This window comes from Phoxinus phoxinus (genome assembly GCF_949152265.1).
Source record: "Phoxinus phoxinus genome assembly, chromosome: 9".
Classification (NCBI taxonomy): Eukaryota; Metazoa; Chordata; class Actinopteri; order Cypriniformes; family Leuciscidae; genus Phoxinus; species Phoxinus phoxinus.
Genome location: NC_136884.1, coordinates 34,539,436 through 34,557,193, shown reverse-complemented (window position 1 = coordinate 34,557,193; position 17,758 = coordinate 34,539,436).

The following is a 17,758-nucleotide window of genomic DNA, read 5'->3' as shown; positions in this document are numbered from 1 at the left end:
AGGAGGCCACACTCCGGGTGGAGTGGGCCGTCACACCAAGGGGGCACGGTCGACCTTGCTGTTGGTAAGCCAAAGCAATGGCGTCCACTATCCAGTGAGACAACCTTTGCTTGGAGAGAGCCCTTCCCTTCAGCTTCCCACCATAACAGACAAAGAGCTGGTCTGAGGTCCTGAAACATTGCGTTCTGTCTACGTAAGCACGGAGGGCGCGTACTGGACAGAGCAATGCCAAGGCTGGGTCTGCCTCCTCCAGGGGCAGCGCTTGCAGGTTCACCACCTGGTCCCGGAAGGGAGTGGTGGGAACCTTGGGCACATATCCAGGCCGGGGTCTCAGGATCACGTGAGAAAAGGCCGGCCCGAATTCCAGGCACGCTTCGTCTACAGAAAATGCGTGCAGGTCCCCTACCCTCTTGATGGAGGCCAGAGCAACCAGGAGCGCTGTCTTAATTGACAGGAACTTAAGCTCCACTGATTGCAGAGGCTCAAAGGGAGCACTCTGCAGGGCAGTTAGTACCACTGAGAGGTCCCAAGAGGGAACGAGAGGAGGGCGAGGAGGCTGTAGTCTCCTCGCTCCTCTCAGGAACCTGATGACCAGGTCATGCTTTCCCACGGACTTACCATCAACTGCGTCGTGATGTGCGGCGATAGCGGCAACATATACTTTCAGGGTGGAGGGAGACAGCCTTCGCTCCAACCCATCCTGCAGGAAGGAAAGCACGACACTGATCGGGCATGATCTGGGGTCTTCTGAGTGAGAAGAGCACCAAGAGACGAAGAGGTTCCACTTCAACGCGTAGGCATGTCTAGTGGACGACGCTCTAGCGGAAGTGATGGTAGCCACCACCGCTGGTGGTAGGGTACTCAAACCTGCCTCGTCCCGTCCAGGAGCCACACGTGGAGGTTCCAGAGATCGGGACGAGGGTGCCAAAGGGTGCCCCGTCCCTGAGAAAGGAGGTCCTTCCTCAGAGGAATTGGCCAGGGAGGTGCTGTCGCGAGGAGTACAAGTTCGGAGAACCAGGTTCGGGTGGGCCAGTGCGGCGCAACCAATATGACCTGCTCCTCGTCCTCCCTGATCTTGCACAGGGTCTGTGCAAGAAGGCTCACTGGGGGAAACGCATACTTGCGGAGGCCCCGGGGCCAGCTGTGCGCCAGAGCGTCCGTGCCGAGCGTGCCCTCGGTCAGGGAGTAAAACTGGGCGCAGTGGGACGAGTCGTGGGAGGCAAACAGGTCTACCTGTGCGTCCCCGAACTGATCCCAAATCAGCTGGACCGCCTGGGGATGGAGTCTCCATTCTCCAGGAAGAGGCTGAAGCCGTGAGAGCTCGTCGGCTGCACAGTTCACGTCTCCCGGAATATAAATGGCTCGAAGCGACCTCAGATGCTTCTGACTCCATAAGAGGAGGTGGCGGGCGAGTTGCGACATACGGCGGGAGCGTAGACCACCTTGTCGGTTGATGTACGCTACTGTCGCGGTATTGTCTGATCGGACTAGTACGTGCTGGTTCTTGAGCAGCGCCCGGAAGCGGTGCAGAGCGAGACGTACTGCCAGCAACTCGAGGCAATTGACATGCCATAGGCGGTGGGGTCCTGTCCAGGAGCCCGCGGCAGCATGTCCATTGCACATGGCACCCCAGCCCGTGGAGGAGGCATCCGTTGACACAACAACATGCCTGGAAACTCGTTCTAAGGGCACTCCGGCCCGTAGAAAGCTGAGGTTCGTCCACGGGGAGAAGGTCTGACGGCAGGTCGGAGTAACTGGTACTCGGAGCTTGCCTTGGTGCCATGCCCACCTCGGGACTCGATCGTGAAGCCAGTGCTGAAGCGGTCTCATATGAAGCAATCCGAGCGGCGTTACCGCGGCTGCAGATGCCATATGCCCCAGGAGCCTCTGAAAAAGTTTCAGTGGAACCGCACTCTTGCTCTGGATTTGTCTCAGGCAAGTCAGCAGTGACTGCGCGCGCTCGCTCGTAAGCTGCGCGCACATGGCGACCGAGTCGATTTCCATACCGAGAAAAGAGATCCTCTGCACGGGGCAAAGTTTGCTCTTCTCCCAGTTGACCCGAAGGCCCAGACGGGCTAGGTGCCGGAGCACTAGGTCCCTGTGTTCGCAAACCTGGTCCCGAGAGTGAGCTAGGATTAGCCAGTCGTCGAGATAATTCAGGATGCGAACCCCGTGTTGCCGAACCGACGGCTGGGTGGAGGCAGCAGCGGGCCGTCGGGGCAGAATATGACGGATAGCCTCAGTCTGCTTCTGGGCGGTTGAAAACTGTTGGGCAAAATCTTCAACCGCTCCGCCGAAGAGGCCAGCCTGGGATATGGGGGCGTCAAGCAGACGAGTCCGCTCAGCGTCCCTCATATCGGCCAGGTTGAGCCAGAGGTGTCTCTCCTGGACCACACTAGTGGACATCACCTGGCCCAGGGAGCGTGCGGTCACTTTCGTCGCCCGGAGAGCGAGGTCAGTGGCGGCACGCAGCTCATTGAAGAGCCCTGGGTCAGTCCTCCCCTCGTGCATGTCCCTGAGCATCTGGGCCTGGTAGACCTGCAGAGTGGCCATGGCATGCAAAGAGGCGGCTGCCTGCCCCGCAGCTCTATAGGTCTTCGCCACCAGGGTCGACGAAAACCTACAGGCCTTGGAGGGGTGCTTAGGATCACCACGGGAAGAAGCACTCTGTGGACACAGTTGCATCGCAACAGAGCGTTCAACCATAGGTACCCCAGTGTACCCGTAAACAGCCGCCTGATCGAGAGGAGGAAAGGCGGAGGAGGTCGCCGAGCGATTACGGGAAGACAAGGGTGTCTTCCAGGACCTCGAGACCTCCTCATGCACATCCGGGAAGAAAGGCATTGGGGTTGGACGCCGACGTGAATCGGCGGCCGCCCCCAAAAACCAATCGTCCAGACGCGAGCGCTCGGGGCAGGGTGGCGGATTGCACTCTAACCCGATGCTCGCGGCTGCCCGGGAAAGCATGGCCGTCAGCTCGGGATCAGGATCGGGCAATGCTGACGCGCCCGGAGGCGGCAGCACAGCCGACCCCTCATCTCCCGAGGACTCCTGCCCACCTTGTGATGCTGTGATCGACATAGCATCGTCATTAGGAGCGCCAGACGGCGCACTCGGTCCGCCGCCGACCGTTGGCCGGGACTGATCGAGCGCATCATCTGGTCGGCTCGCGGGTTGCGGCACTTGAGAGGGGGATGTGGCCCGAGGACGAATCGTCGGTTGTTGTTGCCACACCGTCACCCTCAGGTCACCCTGGCCACCAGCCGAAGTACCAGCTCTATTTGCACTAGAGCTGGTAGATCGGGGTGTGGATGAGGGGACTCTCACTCTTTCGAGATCACTGAGTCTCGACCGTAGTGTCGCGATGGTCATGTTTCCGCAATGAAAACATGAGTCATCCACAAGCGCTGCTTTGGCGTGCTCTAAGCCCAAACACGCAAAACAGCGATTGTGCCCATCTAAATCAGACAGCCAGTGACCACAACCAGAAGGGCACGGGCGATGCATCTTTAAAAAGACGTGCCACGCGCTTTGCTCTTTTAGAGAGAAGGAAGATCCCCGCAGATGCTGAAGCGACCAGGGAGAGAACACACACACACTGGCAGATCACTGCTCAGATCGCAGGGAATGTGCACTCGCTGGAACTCGCTGTCACACCAACACCTGGAGGGAAGCTCGTCTCGAAGAGGAATAAAGAGATGATACTCAGGATGGCTTGTGGAGTGAAGGATTAACTTGGCTCCGAAAGCGAAAACATATCTGCATGTTGCCGGCTCACTTCCTTATATACCCACACTGTGGGGCGGAGTTACGCTATGCAAATTCAGCAGACCCATGGCATTTGCTTGCCATTGGCTCGTTTTATTAATATTCGAAGAGGATAGGCTTCTAAGCGAACCCCATTCGTCGTCATTCGACGTAACTCGAAGTGACAACGAAAGGGAACCATAGTTTTAACTATGCCTGATCTAAGGTAAACTTATGAGGAATTACAGAGTATATATTGTGTAATATCTGTGTAGTATTTTACGTTTTTCACTTTCTGTTGCACTTTAGCTAAATTACTGTAAGCATTTATGGCATCTTTTATATGTCTTATTTTAATCATTCCTCTGAACTATTTCTTGTTTATTTTTGTGCATTATATAGGCTATTTATATTATAAAACATTTATGCCAATAAAGTAGTTTGAAGTTAAACCGACTACTACAGTAGCCTACATTGTCAATCTCTGTATCCCATAGTATGCATGCCAACTCCAAAAAGCAAACTCATACCAGTGATAACTTTTATTTCAAAACAAAAATAATTGTGTAAAAGATATATGCACACATACAGATAATCACGTACAGTACATCAACCATACACACACACGTATGAAGAATGAGGTTGCGACTGCTGGACAGAGGAGGTGTTGGTGGAGTTGGCTGGCAATGTGCTTCAGCAAATTTCCCCTATTTATCACAGTAGGAAAAAAAAAATACTATGGATGCTTAACTGTTTGGTTAGTGACATTCTTTAAAATATCTTCCTTTGTGTTCAGCAGAAGAAAGAAAGTCATACAGGTTTGAAACAACTTGAGGGTAAGCAAATGATGACAGAATTTTCATTTTCTTAAAGTGAAACTTTAAGACTAATTTTGAAGTGAACTATCCATTTAAATACTGCTCACACGTCCCCTTTACTTAACACACAGTTGTATGCATTTTTGCAGGGAGGAATGGCAAAGAGCCTTTGAGTTATAAAGTAAACAACAACAAAAAATAGGTGAGAGAGATTAGAGTAATAGTTAGATAATAATTAACACAGCAAAACAAAAATTATATAAATTAAAATAGCAAAAGTGTTACACAGGGAATATAAATGGGGATGACAATGCCAAGGATCTGCAAAGAGAAGGAAGTATAGAGCATCATAATTAACATAAAAAGTTTTATTTTTTTATTACTCTAGTGGAGGGGTGTCCAAACTCAATCCTGGAGGGCCACTGTCCTGCAGTTTATATCCCTCTTGACTCCACACTCCTGCCTGGAAGTTTCTAGTATGTCTGTGACCTTGATTGACTGGTTCAAGTGTGTTTAACTGGGGTTGGAGCTGAACTCTACAGGACAGTGGCCCTCCAGCAGCAGGATTGGACAGTGCATACTGTATAGCAGCAGAAGTATAAGTAACATTATGCAATATATAAAACAAGCCCTACTTTCAATGAGTTTTGCTGAATTTGTATTATTGAATGTAGTTTCATGTTCAATGAAATACATGTATAATAACAATAATATAAAAATAGTTAACATTTAATCAATTTATTCATAGAAAAAATAAATTATCCTACAACATAACTTTGTATATTGTAACTATTAACTATTAAATCTTTAATTTGTTCTCCTGGTTCAGTTTTGCCACAGTATTTATTTTTAAGGGCCATGTTTTAACACTATATCTATATGTAAAGTCACACGATCTTATTTGTATACCACTTCATTTTAACATCACACTAAACGCCACTTCAGAATTAGAACAAAAAACTAGATTATGGAATTAAAGCCAACCATTAATATTTTATAATCCAACAGGTTTTTTATTTGCCTTTTTGTTTGGTCATTCTTTATATTTTTATTGTCTTAAGATGTTCCATATTTTAATAATTTTATATTGTATTTTTAATATTGTATTTGGTCATTTGTATGTTTTGAACTTTTTGTAAGTTCATGTTCTTTTTCTAAATAAAACCTTTATATTTAATTTGTTTGTATTGTCATTTTAGAGAACCTGTTATATTTGAGTTAAAAGAAACCTTTAGACATCATTTTGTTGTCTATTACATGTAGGCTATACGTTCAATGGCTGTCTAACTGATGACTAGTCTATTCTTGGGCTATGGTTAGACGTCTATTAGATTTTCACTGACAGCCCAAATTTAGCCTTGTTTTAGCCTAGACGTCTGGGCTGTGTTTTGACGGCTACTAGACGTCTTTTAGACGCAAAATTGCTTGCTAGGTATGTTCATGACATAACCGACTGTGTTTACGTGAATACTATCCGAAAGATATTCCATATCTCTATATGTTTTGCGCGTGTGGGTGTGGTCACATTAAAACTAATGAGGAAGGATTAGAGAACCTGGATATCTTGTTGGTTTTATACAAATTACTTAAACAGAGAATATTTGTTTTCGTTTTGAATCAGATCATTTAAAACTACACACTTAAATGATTATAAATATATAGAGCTCATAAATGTGTGACAAGTATTCGCTGAGTTTTGTTTATGTTTAGGGACGTGCTCAAGAAAAAAAAAGTTCACGAGACGGAGAGGCAGAAAGCACATCCTGTTTAATTTCTTTATTTTACAAAAGCACAACGTTTTGTTTTGATTGTTAGTGGACACATACAAAAGTAGACATCTCACAGATTCTTTTTTCATATTTATTAAGTCTGTATGACCATATATGACAGAGTATTTTAACCTGTTAGCCTTCACCAGAGCGAGGACGCTCTGAAACGTTTTTTTTTAAAAATAGTTCAAAGTTACTATCAGATTTAATGTTATTACCTTGACAAACTATACATCATTAAAAATATATAAGTCTCACGTTTCAGTATTTGACCACTATTGTATTCTGAGAAACTTATAGTGACAGTTATGTCTTAATTTGTGTCAGGATTTATGTAATGAAAAAATGAGTCGATACCTTTAATGTGAATTATGAGCATCAGCGCGTCCATTCATAAAAAAACTCCGGTGGTGTTGTCATGAGAACGCGTGACAAAACAACGTTCCTCAGGGCTTTTGGCTCAAAAATGTGCAGATTTGGAGAAATATTGATATATTCTCATAGGTTTACATCAGATTTCTATAGACAGGAATAATATTTATTGAATTTATATCAAAATGCGTCCATGTAATCATATGCGCGCTGGATACTCTGATGTACTGTGTTTTCAAACCATACAGAAGACTGAGGGCGCCAGAGATACACAGAATAATCCATATACGGATGCACTGCACATGAAGAAGAGCCCTACCATGTGACCTTCCAGGACGTCACTTACATAAACACAGCTAGCTTTCAGAGATCGTTGTAACATGCAGATAAAGATGTTTTGAAGACAATAAACATGATTGCAATGATATTTGATTTACCTGTGTTCTTCGAGCCATGTCAGGTATTTTTATAATAATAGATTATATGTATAATGTAATGCTAATCTATATAGACTTTACAATAGTGCAGAATAACATAAACTCATTTATTTTCTGTCTGATTTTCTTTTCTGAAGCCAAATAAGCTCATAGAAGATTATTTAAAACACTCGACTTGCGTTTTAAAGTAAGTTTGGAGCACAAACACGGTTTTAATCTCATAAATTGTCGTGTATTGATGGTGTGCTAAGCTAACATGCTAGCTAGCTCTCTAGTTGCACCTGCCATCTAGCTGTTATTTTTTATGATTTTTTTTCTAAATCGGAATGCTTACTGAAATATTTATTTATTTAAGAAAGGCATTTGATACAGTTATAAATGTGAAAGGTGAGAACTATGAAAGAAATTAGGGGGTGAAACGGCGTGAATGGCCAAATCGTTAGCCATTATAATGGAGACAAGGGAAAATAATATTTATGGCCATAAGCCGGCTGGAGAGGTGTGAATGAGTGCAGGAGAGACTGACACTGAATGGGGCTCGTTTGCACCACAAAAAAATAGAGACAATAGACTGAATAGATGCTAATAGATGACAATAAACACAAGTTTGCATTTTAGAGTCAATTCAAAATAAAGTCATTTGAGATGATCTTGAAAAACATTTAACAAAATGCAGAGTTTTAGACTTATCACCTTCAAATTTTAAATATAACATGGTCAGACATGTGGCTTTAGCTGGAGTGCATTTCTAGAGTGCTGACGGGCCAACTTCAATTTAATTTTCATGAAGATGTTTCATAAAAATAAATTTCTAATAACTTACACAACTTTGAAGCTATTCATAATTTTTTTTTCATTATGACAATAATTCATTCTACATTTCCAATAAAGTGCCAGGTGTCAGCTTTCAAATGAGATCATGCTTGTGCTTTTAGGACAAAGGGTCAATTAACTGAATCTGTTTTAGGTTCAGAATGCAATTTCTGGGGATTTTTCAAAAATGGCGCTGAAGGCTAACAGGTTAAGTTTATTTAGCTGCTATGTAAAAAAAATCGTGCAAATCACGCCGGCGTGATTGCCGACCCCAGAGGGTTAAACAGGGTGTGCTTTCTGCCTCTCCGTCTTGTGAACTTTTTTTTCTTGAGCACGTCTCTAAACATAAACAAAACTCAGCGAATACTTGTCACACATTTGTGAGCTCTATATATTTATAATAATTTAAGTGTGTAGTTTTAAATGATCTGATTCAAAACGAAAACAAATATTCTCTGTTTAAGTAATTTGTATAAAACCAACAAGATATCCAAGTTCTCTAACCTTTGCTCATTAGTTTTAATGTGACCACACCCACACGCGCAAAACATATAGAGATGCAAATCGTCCATGCGTTGAGCGAACGTGCCCATTATCTCAACAACAAAGCGCCGCCAAACTTTATCAGTCCTCTGCTGTTCGTCGAGTTTGGAAGACACGCTGTGAGATTACTGGATTTACATCAGAAGAAGAAGAAGAACGCGATTTGAAGACAAGAAAGATTTTAAGGTAAGAAATAATTCTGACTTATATTAGTTAGTATTGTTGCATACACTTCACATTGCAGTCGAACTGTTGCTCGATGCTTCAGTGAATGTTCTCAGTCGCATTGTGTTTGAAATAGAGGATGGATATACCCGACCCGAGCCCACATCAGAGCGACATTGAACATTTTACATTTAAAACAGCTTATTATATAGATAGCCAATGTGCCTGATGCTTTCACTTGATGCAAATGTTCGTTTTTGTGATTAAAATACATGTAAAATATTAGGCTACCATAACATCTGTCTTCCTGTGTGCGGAAATTTGTTTATGTAGCCGTGACAACGACGTGGATGTGCGCCTGTGTTGAGAGCCTTGTTGCTCTGCGCGCTGATGCACTCATCTGTAGACATTCCGAATGCTTTCCACACAAACAAACGTACATGTGTAATTAGTATGAGAAAAACATATATTTATGCCTGTCGGACGCGGGCCGGGCTCGGACAGAAAAATTTGTCCCGATCCGCAAAACGCACCAAACATAGGCTTCATGTTTTTACTCCAATCTCATTTCATAACGTCATATCGATGTAAACATTTGAAGTAACATGATAATAAAATATATTTTTCTCTAGTGTAGTGTTACTAAAGTCTTCCTTTTTAACGATGCCTGCTATAGCCTACTATTGTTATTATTTTATGCAGCCCTGCACGTATGCCTACAAGGCACAAGGCATTATATATATATATATATGTGTGTGTGTGTGTGTGTGTGTGTGTGTGTGTGTGTGTGTATTTTATACATTTTAAAAAGCAATTTTAACCAGAACAAATCTAAAATGTATTCCCAAAATCGTGCAGCCCTAGTTTCTCTTGATATCAGCATGTTCACAGCTTTTTTTTCTTTTTTTTAGGTATAGTCCTGCTGACTTCAACATGAGCAAAAATCAAACACCTTGGAAATGACAGGTATGCACTATGTTTCAGGAATGGCACAAAGATGTGTGACTGGTTAAGTTTCTGTCTTTAGTTCAGTGTGTTAAATAATGTGTTTTTTTGCCATTTGTTGTGTATCTTTGGAGTATTGTGTTGTAAATAAATCCAAACAATCAAAAAGCCATTCTTTTTAAAATCTCCTCATTCTTTGTTCAAAGTTCCTCATAGGCCCTGCGAGCTCCTAATAGGGCCATTATGGGAGGCTCTTTGTCTTTCTCAGGTGTGAAACACTCAATATTCATGGTGGTTAACGCCTACTCGCATAAAGCTTTCTTACACAAGACATGTCTTACAAATTTTAAATCAATATATTGTCTTATCTGAATGAGTAGTCAAGGTGATTTTCACATAGTTTTGGAGCAAATATTCTAGGCTACGTGATACAATTTTCAAAAGTCTTGTAAAGAAATAATCAGTTTGGGTTTCATGACCTCATTTCAGTTACTTTTTTTGTCATATTCACAAACCACGAATAAATGTTATTATCTCAAAACTACAAACTTTTACATACATGCTGCTGACATATTATTGTAGCAGTATTCTGAAGTTTCTTAAGTGCTGGTTAAATAGTAATCACTGTGGGGCATCGATGAGAATGCACAAAGTTCCTTTTAATGGCTTTTATTTGATGGCTCAACATGTTCAAGTTGTGTGTGGTTACTATAAAAGAATAACAACATTGCCATCAGTTACAAGTATGACAAACATCAAACATTAACACAATGATGCATATAACAAGCAGGTTTCACCAGATTTAAAAGAGTTAAACAACAGATCTAAATCCTCAAGTGCCCAATTGCAAGCAATATACAATATCAACATTCAAATACATACAACAACATTATCATCCATGTATAAAGATAAAAAGGTACCCACCAAACAATCTATACACATCATCATCATCATCATACAATCAACAATATATATATAATACAAAACTATCAACTTACATTTGATGCACGCACACAATCCACATATCAAAAACCCCAGTCAAGGCCATCACTGTCCATAGGCCTCAAACACCATTCAATGGCTTCCACCATGTCCATGTGCTCAAAGAGGAAGTAGGGTGACAGATATTTGAAGGAACTTTCAGTATCGCGCTCTACTGGCTCATTTCCTTCAGAACAAGCAGAGTTTGTGCTGAATGCAGTGTAATAAGATTTTAGCCATGAAAATGTCACAAGTATCACTGCAAAAAATACTTAATTAATTAGTATTTTTGTTTTGTTTCCAGTCCAAATATCGAAAAATTCTTAAACCAAGAAGCGTTTACTAGAGAAGTAAAATGACATAAGAAATTCTATTTTGTTTTAAGATAAAAAGAAAGTAATTTAAGTAATTTTTGCTTAAAACGAGCAAAATTATCTGGCAATGGGGTAAGAAAAAAATTCTTGGTTTCCATTTAAATTAAGATTTTTTTTCTTGTTTTCCATTCAAATTCAGATTTTTTTTGCTTACCCCATTGGCAGATAATTTTGCTCGTTTTAAGCAAAAATTACTTAAATTACTTTCTTTTTATCTTAAAACAAAATAGAATTTCTTATGTCATTTTACTCATCTAGTAAATGCTTCTTGATTTAATAATTTTTTAGATATTTGGACTAGAAACAAAACAAAAATACTAAGTAAGAAAAGCATTTTTTGAATAGAAATAAGCACAAATGTCAGAGCATGTCAGAACACCTCCAGGACCCAGAAAACACCTCAGACCCCAGAGGGTTAATATCACCAATTCATCTTTGTCATTAGGATACAAAAACTTAAGCTGGCTATTAATAAACCTCTTATTAAAAAAAAATGCAACTTGATCCTACAGAATTAGTCAATTATAGGCCGATAATTAGTCAAGAAAAGGCTGCATCATCTTCTGTTTAATGGCGGATTATATCTTTACGATATATATACCGCCATCTACTGGACTATTACACAGGAGTGTAAAATTACTCCAGACTCAGTTCACTGCTTCCGCAGGTCCCCCAAGGTCTGGAATCGGTCCTTCTCCACAATCTTCCTCAGGGTCCGGTCACCTCTTCTCGTTGTGCAGCGTTTTTTGACACAATTTTTCCTTCCCACAGACTTCCCACTGAGGTCCCTTGATACAGCACTCTGGGAACAGCCTATTCGTTCAGAAATTTCTTTCTGTCTTACCCTCTTGTTTGAGGGTGTCAATGATGGCCTTCTGGACAGCAGTCAGGTCAGCAGTCTTACCCATGATTGCGGTTTTGAGTAGTGAAACAGGCTGGGAGTTTTTAAAAGCCTCAGGCATCTTTTGCATGTGTTTAGAGTTAATTAGTTGATTCAGATGATTAGGTTAATAGCTCTTTTAGAGAACCTTTTCATGATATGCTAATTTTTTGAGATAGGAATTTTGGGTTTTCATGAGCTGTATGCCAAAATCATCAGTATTAAAACAATAAAAGACCTGAAATATTTCAGTTGGTGTGCAATGAATCTAAAATATATGAAAGTTTAATTTTTATCATTACATTATGGAAAATAATGAACTTTATCACAATATGCTAATTTTTTGAGAAGGACCTGTACATCCCTTCCTCCACTCAACAGTCTCTCTCACTATACACAAAAAATCTTTTCAACAGCCTCCTAAGACTGAAACTTAATTAATCATAGTCTAGAACCCTTAATAGATCACAAATGTTAATATACAAATGTTTAACTCAAATTAGACCAGTTACAACAATCTAAAATACATTATGCTATGAGCATTTCTAAGGGTATCTTTAATTTGAGTACTTGTATAAATTCTCAATTCACCTAACCTTTGTTGTCCAGACTCTACAAAACTGTCTTAATCTTTAGTCACCACCATGTCTAATGATCTTCAGGAGTTAAAACCATCTTATAGGCATATTAGTTCAAAATCAACACTTCTATATTTGTCCTTGCCCATAAGCCAACCAACATAATGTTCCTGATATAAATTAATAAGGTTTGTTACTGTCTCCCCAACAAATAATGACAATCACCTCATGGTCTCAGCTGGCTCTTGAAAGCACATTTACCATTAGCTCTAAAATAAAATCTATAATTTCCATCAGGGTGATGTCCCCTGGCATAGTTGCAGACTTGTCACAATTGAAAAAAAGCCATACAGTTAATGTGTTTTTTTTTCTGGTGAGTGATATAGAGGAACTCACATTTTCTGAGTCAGACCGCCGTAACTCCTCACAGCGCATCTCACCTCTCAATGCTCTGCTGACCCCAGTGGCCTCCAGTAATCAGCGCTCAAATCTCATACCTTTCTCACATAACACCTCCATCCGGAGATGCCGAGTGTTTGTGACCCCCTGCGTTGGGCTGTCCCCTGACCAGGAAAATCATCCTGTCATTGAGTAGCCACTCGTACACACTGGTAACCGCTCTTTCCCATCACACAATCAGTTTTCTTCCACAGAACTCAGCTGTTTTCTGGAGCTTAGGAAAGGCACGTTCAAGAGTCACCTCCATCTGGACTGCCTAATAGTGTTAAGGGAGACAGGTTCATAACAACAGTATTTAATCACAAATCTGTTAGACCTGTCTGAATCAACAAAATCTCAGTGAACTTTATTCACATCCGTCTATTCAGTGTACATCTATAGCCATGGTCATTGGTCCTGTGTCATGGTGAAGGCTAAGATCAGACAAAGACGTTACTGGTCCTAAAATAACAAGTAAAAAAAAAAAAAGTAACTTCTGTCATTTAAGGTCTACATTATTATTTTAAAGACTTCTTTAAAGTCATTTAGTTTTACAATCTTAAATATTTAAGTACAAATTGCCCTCTGAATGGCAATGATTTCCTTTAACATGATTTCGTGTGTCTATAATTTTCAACTGAAACACTGTGCTTTACCATAAATAGCTTATTATCATGACAGGCTAAGATAACAGCTTTCTGACATTGAATGAGAGAGAGACTCTGAGGCCTTCAGGACTGGTACACTGTTTCTCATACTAAACATTCTCAACTTTATCTACTTTATCTTTTAACTCTAGCCTAGCTTAAGGCATCTTTGCCAGAAATTACATACGTTTTCAATATTAAAATAATTTTATAGTTGTCTTTTGCCCATACATCAGGGAATTTGAGTCTGTCACACTGGCAGTTTTAGCCAAGTCCCAAGCTTATCTTTTGAAACCAAAACATCAGCTTCTAGTTCCTTCATGGTCAACACTACCAAGCCTATTTTTTAAAGCAGATCCCTTTCTATGCATTTTTGCATTTAGCAACTGTTAACCCTTAAAGCTACTGCTTCTGCTTATTTGATCTTAAATACAAATAGTTATTCTAGTTCTCAATAACGTTTCATTAAAAAAACATCTACATTTTAGTTGTCAGGTTCTCAATTACCATAATTACCATATTTTCCCTTCTAGGGGTTTACCAATCTGCAATTAGGATCTTCCAAAACCTTTTTTTAAGCGTTTCATTAAAAGACAATCATCTTTTTAGTTACCAGTATTTTACAAATATTTTTCTTATCTGTAATTTTATATTTACTGGTACTTTAGTTCTTTTCCTTTTTAAAAGGATTTCCTTACGACATCTTTCAACTTTCTTTTCTCTTTCAATCTTCTTACGACTTCCATCTATCAACTTTCTTTTCTCTTCTCACTTACTTGCACTTTTCACTTTCCTTAGCACTGCATTCACATTCTTAGTTCTTTCTCAGACGAAAACTTTAATATCGTCATTCAAATACTGTTCTACTTTCAAACCCACATTAATACACGTCACTTTCACATTACTACTTTCTTTTACACCTTTCTGGGTGGGCATTTACAGTTACTGCTAAATGACCCAGCTGACCACAAAAAAAAAAAAACACTCTCTGTCCCCTTGCCTATAGTTCGATCACCGTGAGCTTTCTAACAGCTCCAGCTTACTGCACACCCTTGAAGCAGTGTGTCCCAACCAGGAATGCAAACAAAGCTGATAAGCAGTTCTCTGTATTCTTTTACAGTCTACCAGTGGCGGATTCAATCACAATAGCCAAATCATTTTCAATATTATTATTGGCAGAACATTCATTTTCATAAGCTGCACGGAAATGCATACATTGTTTCTAAGTTGTTTTCACAAGGCTTCTGTTTAACTTTAACACTTGTCCAGAGAAAATTATCCCCGACCCATAATTTCCTTTATAAAACAGACAATGTCTTTTTCCTTCAATGACTTAATATCAACAAATGATCCGTCATTGTACATTATTGATTTCCAAAATCTGTCTTTACATCTCTCTAATTCGGTATTATCATCAACAACACTGATTACCATAGCAAGTACACATTTAACATCCGGAAGCCGGGCTGAATAAGCACGCGCTGTTGCTGTACTCCCAGCATAGCTGGGTCCAAAAGACAATGGTTGTCAAACCAAAAATAAACATAATTTCAATCATTATTTTACCACTAAAATATAGAATTCTTCCCCATTTTGCTTAATGAAACATTCATTATCTTTATATCATGTTGATCCCTTTCAACTTACTTTGACTTTAACTTGGCGATCATAAATAGTTCCATACATTTTATCAGAAATGTTATTTTCATAACATACATTTTTAGTTGTTTTCTTCTCAAAATGGTTAGTCTGCAGATTCAACAAGTATTATCATTACTGTCTCTGTCCCACTTATCTCTACTGTTTTTACAGAAACCAAAAATATCATATTACTCATATCTCAATACTTCACAAATACAGCCTTATTGCTGCTTGCTACTTCAACTCTTGTTACAAAAAAAATCTTCTGACATCTAATGTCTTGAAAAATAAAAACCCTTTTATCAGTTATATTCAATCTTACTATATGGAAATACATTCTACATCGACTCCATTCTCTTTTATCTGCTTCAAGCCAACAACTCATCGTCTTTTCACATTTTTACACACGTTGACCGCAGACACAACAACTTTTGTTTCTCACTGCTCTGTTCAACTGATTCCCGCACCATCTTTAATCTTGTGGTGCTCAATATCATACATTTCTGCCCTTAATTTTTATCTCATTTGACAAAACACCGGTGTACCAAAATTTCGCAAGCTTGCTTTTGAGACATCCCCATACTGGCTGTTTTCTGTTCTCTGTGGATTTCTCTTCAATGCACGTTTTCCTGATCTGTTAGGCGTCCCACACAAACCCGATTTTTCTTTTAACCCAAATCGGTCGGGTTGCACTTAGTGCCCTCCTAATTATGGTTCACCAAAAAATCTGTTATGATTGTTTTGGTTTCCCCTAATTAGCCTCAGCACCCAAAAATAACTTGCTCCGTGGTGGAACAATTAATTTTCAGGTTACCTATCTGTTTGAAATTTCTTGATCTGTCACAGTTCTCAATTAATCCCAGATTATTTATCTGCTTTAAATTTATTGATCTGTCACAGACCTCAATTAATCTCAGATTATATTCCCTCGTATCTGTTTGAAATTTCTTGATCTATATATAGATCTCAATTAATCTCAGATTACGTACCATAGAAACAGCCCTCAGCCAATATGGTTAAATTTCACTCTTCCCCCAATTAAACCGAATCTAAATTACCCTTACCAGAGACGTTGTTTCATGCCACTTGCGGGTTTTTTAGATCCCAGTAGTCGATTCTCCCGGCCCTGATATCGGTCAGCCTCTCTCTCTCAAGTTTACGAGGTAGAGCTGGACCTTACTCAGTCCAGGTGGCCAAACACCGTCCGATCTCAGGTCCAGGAGGCACGTCCAAGAAATCCCACTTCTGACACCATATTGTTGTGGCAAAAATTCAATAAACAAACATCACTGCGTAAGAGATACTCAGAGTCAAATTATAAAAAGAGAAGTATTTATTCTTGCAAGAATAGGAGCAGTCTAATACACAGTTGTTACCCTGTGTAGAAGAGTGACACACCCTCGGACAGACTCAACTAGCTTTTATCTCAGTTTCAAGGCCTTCTTCCCCCCAGAGCCTTCCTCCCAGTAGTTTTCCATCCAGTAGTTTTCCATAGATAAGGAAGCCAGAACACTAGTTTAGATTCGTCACTAGTTGGCCCACTAAGCCCCCCCCTGCACCAAAAGGCCTTCTGACATCTAGGTCAGAGGTCCTTGTTCGTCTGTTCTCTGGAGTGTCTCCCCCTTCTGCCTCCCCAGGTACATAAACAGAATCTTCTCTCACTACAAGTGAGAGACACACATGTGACATTCTTTGAATCATCTATATTTTACTAAAGATCAATGAATATCATAAAATTGCCACCACACATTGAAATTCGGTACATCAGCCAGGACAATATTTACAAGACGCTGAAAAGTTGCTGGAGCGTTTCTGAGTCCGAAGGCCATCGCTGTGTACTGAAGGAAACTATCTGGGGTGACAAATGCTGAAATTTCTGATGCTTGTGGAGTGAGTGGTACCTGCCAGTACCCTTTAAGCATATCCAATATTATCGATACAGTCCTCCATTCGCGGTAAAGGATAACTGTCTGGCACTGTTACGGCGTTCACCTTACGGAAATCGTTGCAGAATCTAAACGTGCCATCAGGTTTAGGAACGAGAAGACGTGGAGAACTCCAGGGACTAAAACTAGGTCTGGCCAAATCATTCTCCAGCAAATAACTCACTTCCTGACGCATAATAGATTTCTTAACTGCATTTACGCGATAAGCATGTTGCTTAATAGGACGAGCACCATTTACAACAATATCATGCTGCAAGACATTAGTTTGTTTAGGAACATCACTAAACAGACAGTTAAAATCAGATATTACTTTAACAATGTCAGTTTCCTGGTCCATAGTTAAATGATTCAGATAAGAGTGAAGATCGTTTAATATCTCTGAGTTGGCTAACCTTGCGCACTGCTGAGGAGCATTGCGAAGCACGACACCATCCTCGTCAGCCCCTGAAACACCAGAAGATGGTATCAGCTCTACGGCTATTGCTACAGAAGAGACAGCGGGCCCTGCAGTCTTCTCTGAAACTTTTACCTCAGGCATCTCCCTGGCATGGTAAGCTTTTGACATGTTTATGTGGCAAACACAGGTTTGACATTTTCGATCAGATGTGTAAAGCATATAATCAGTTTCACTCATTTTCTGTTTCACCACATAAGGACCAAAGAA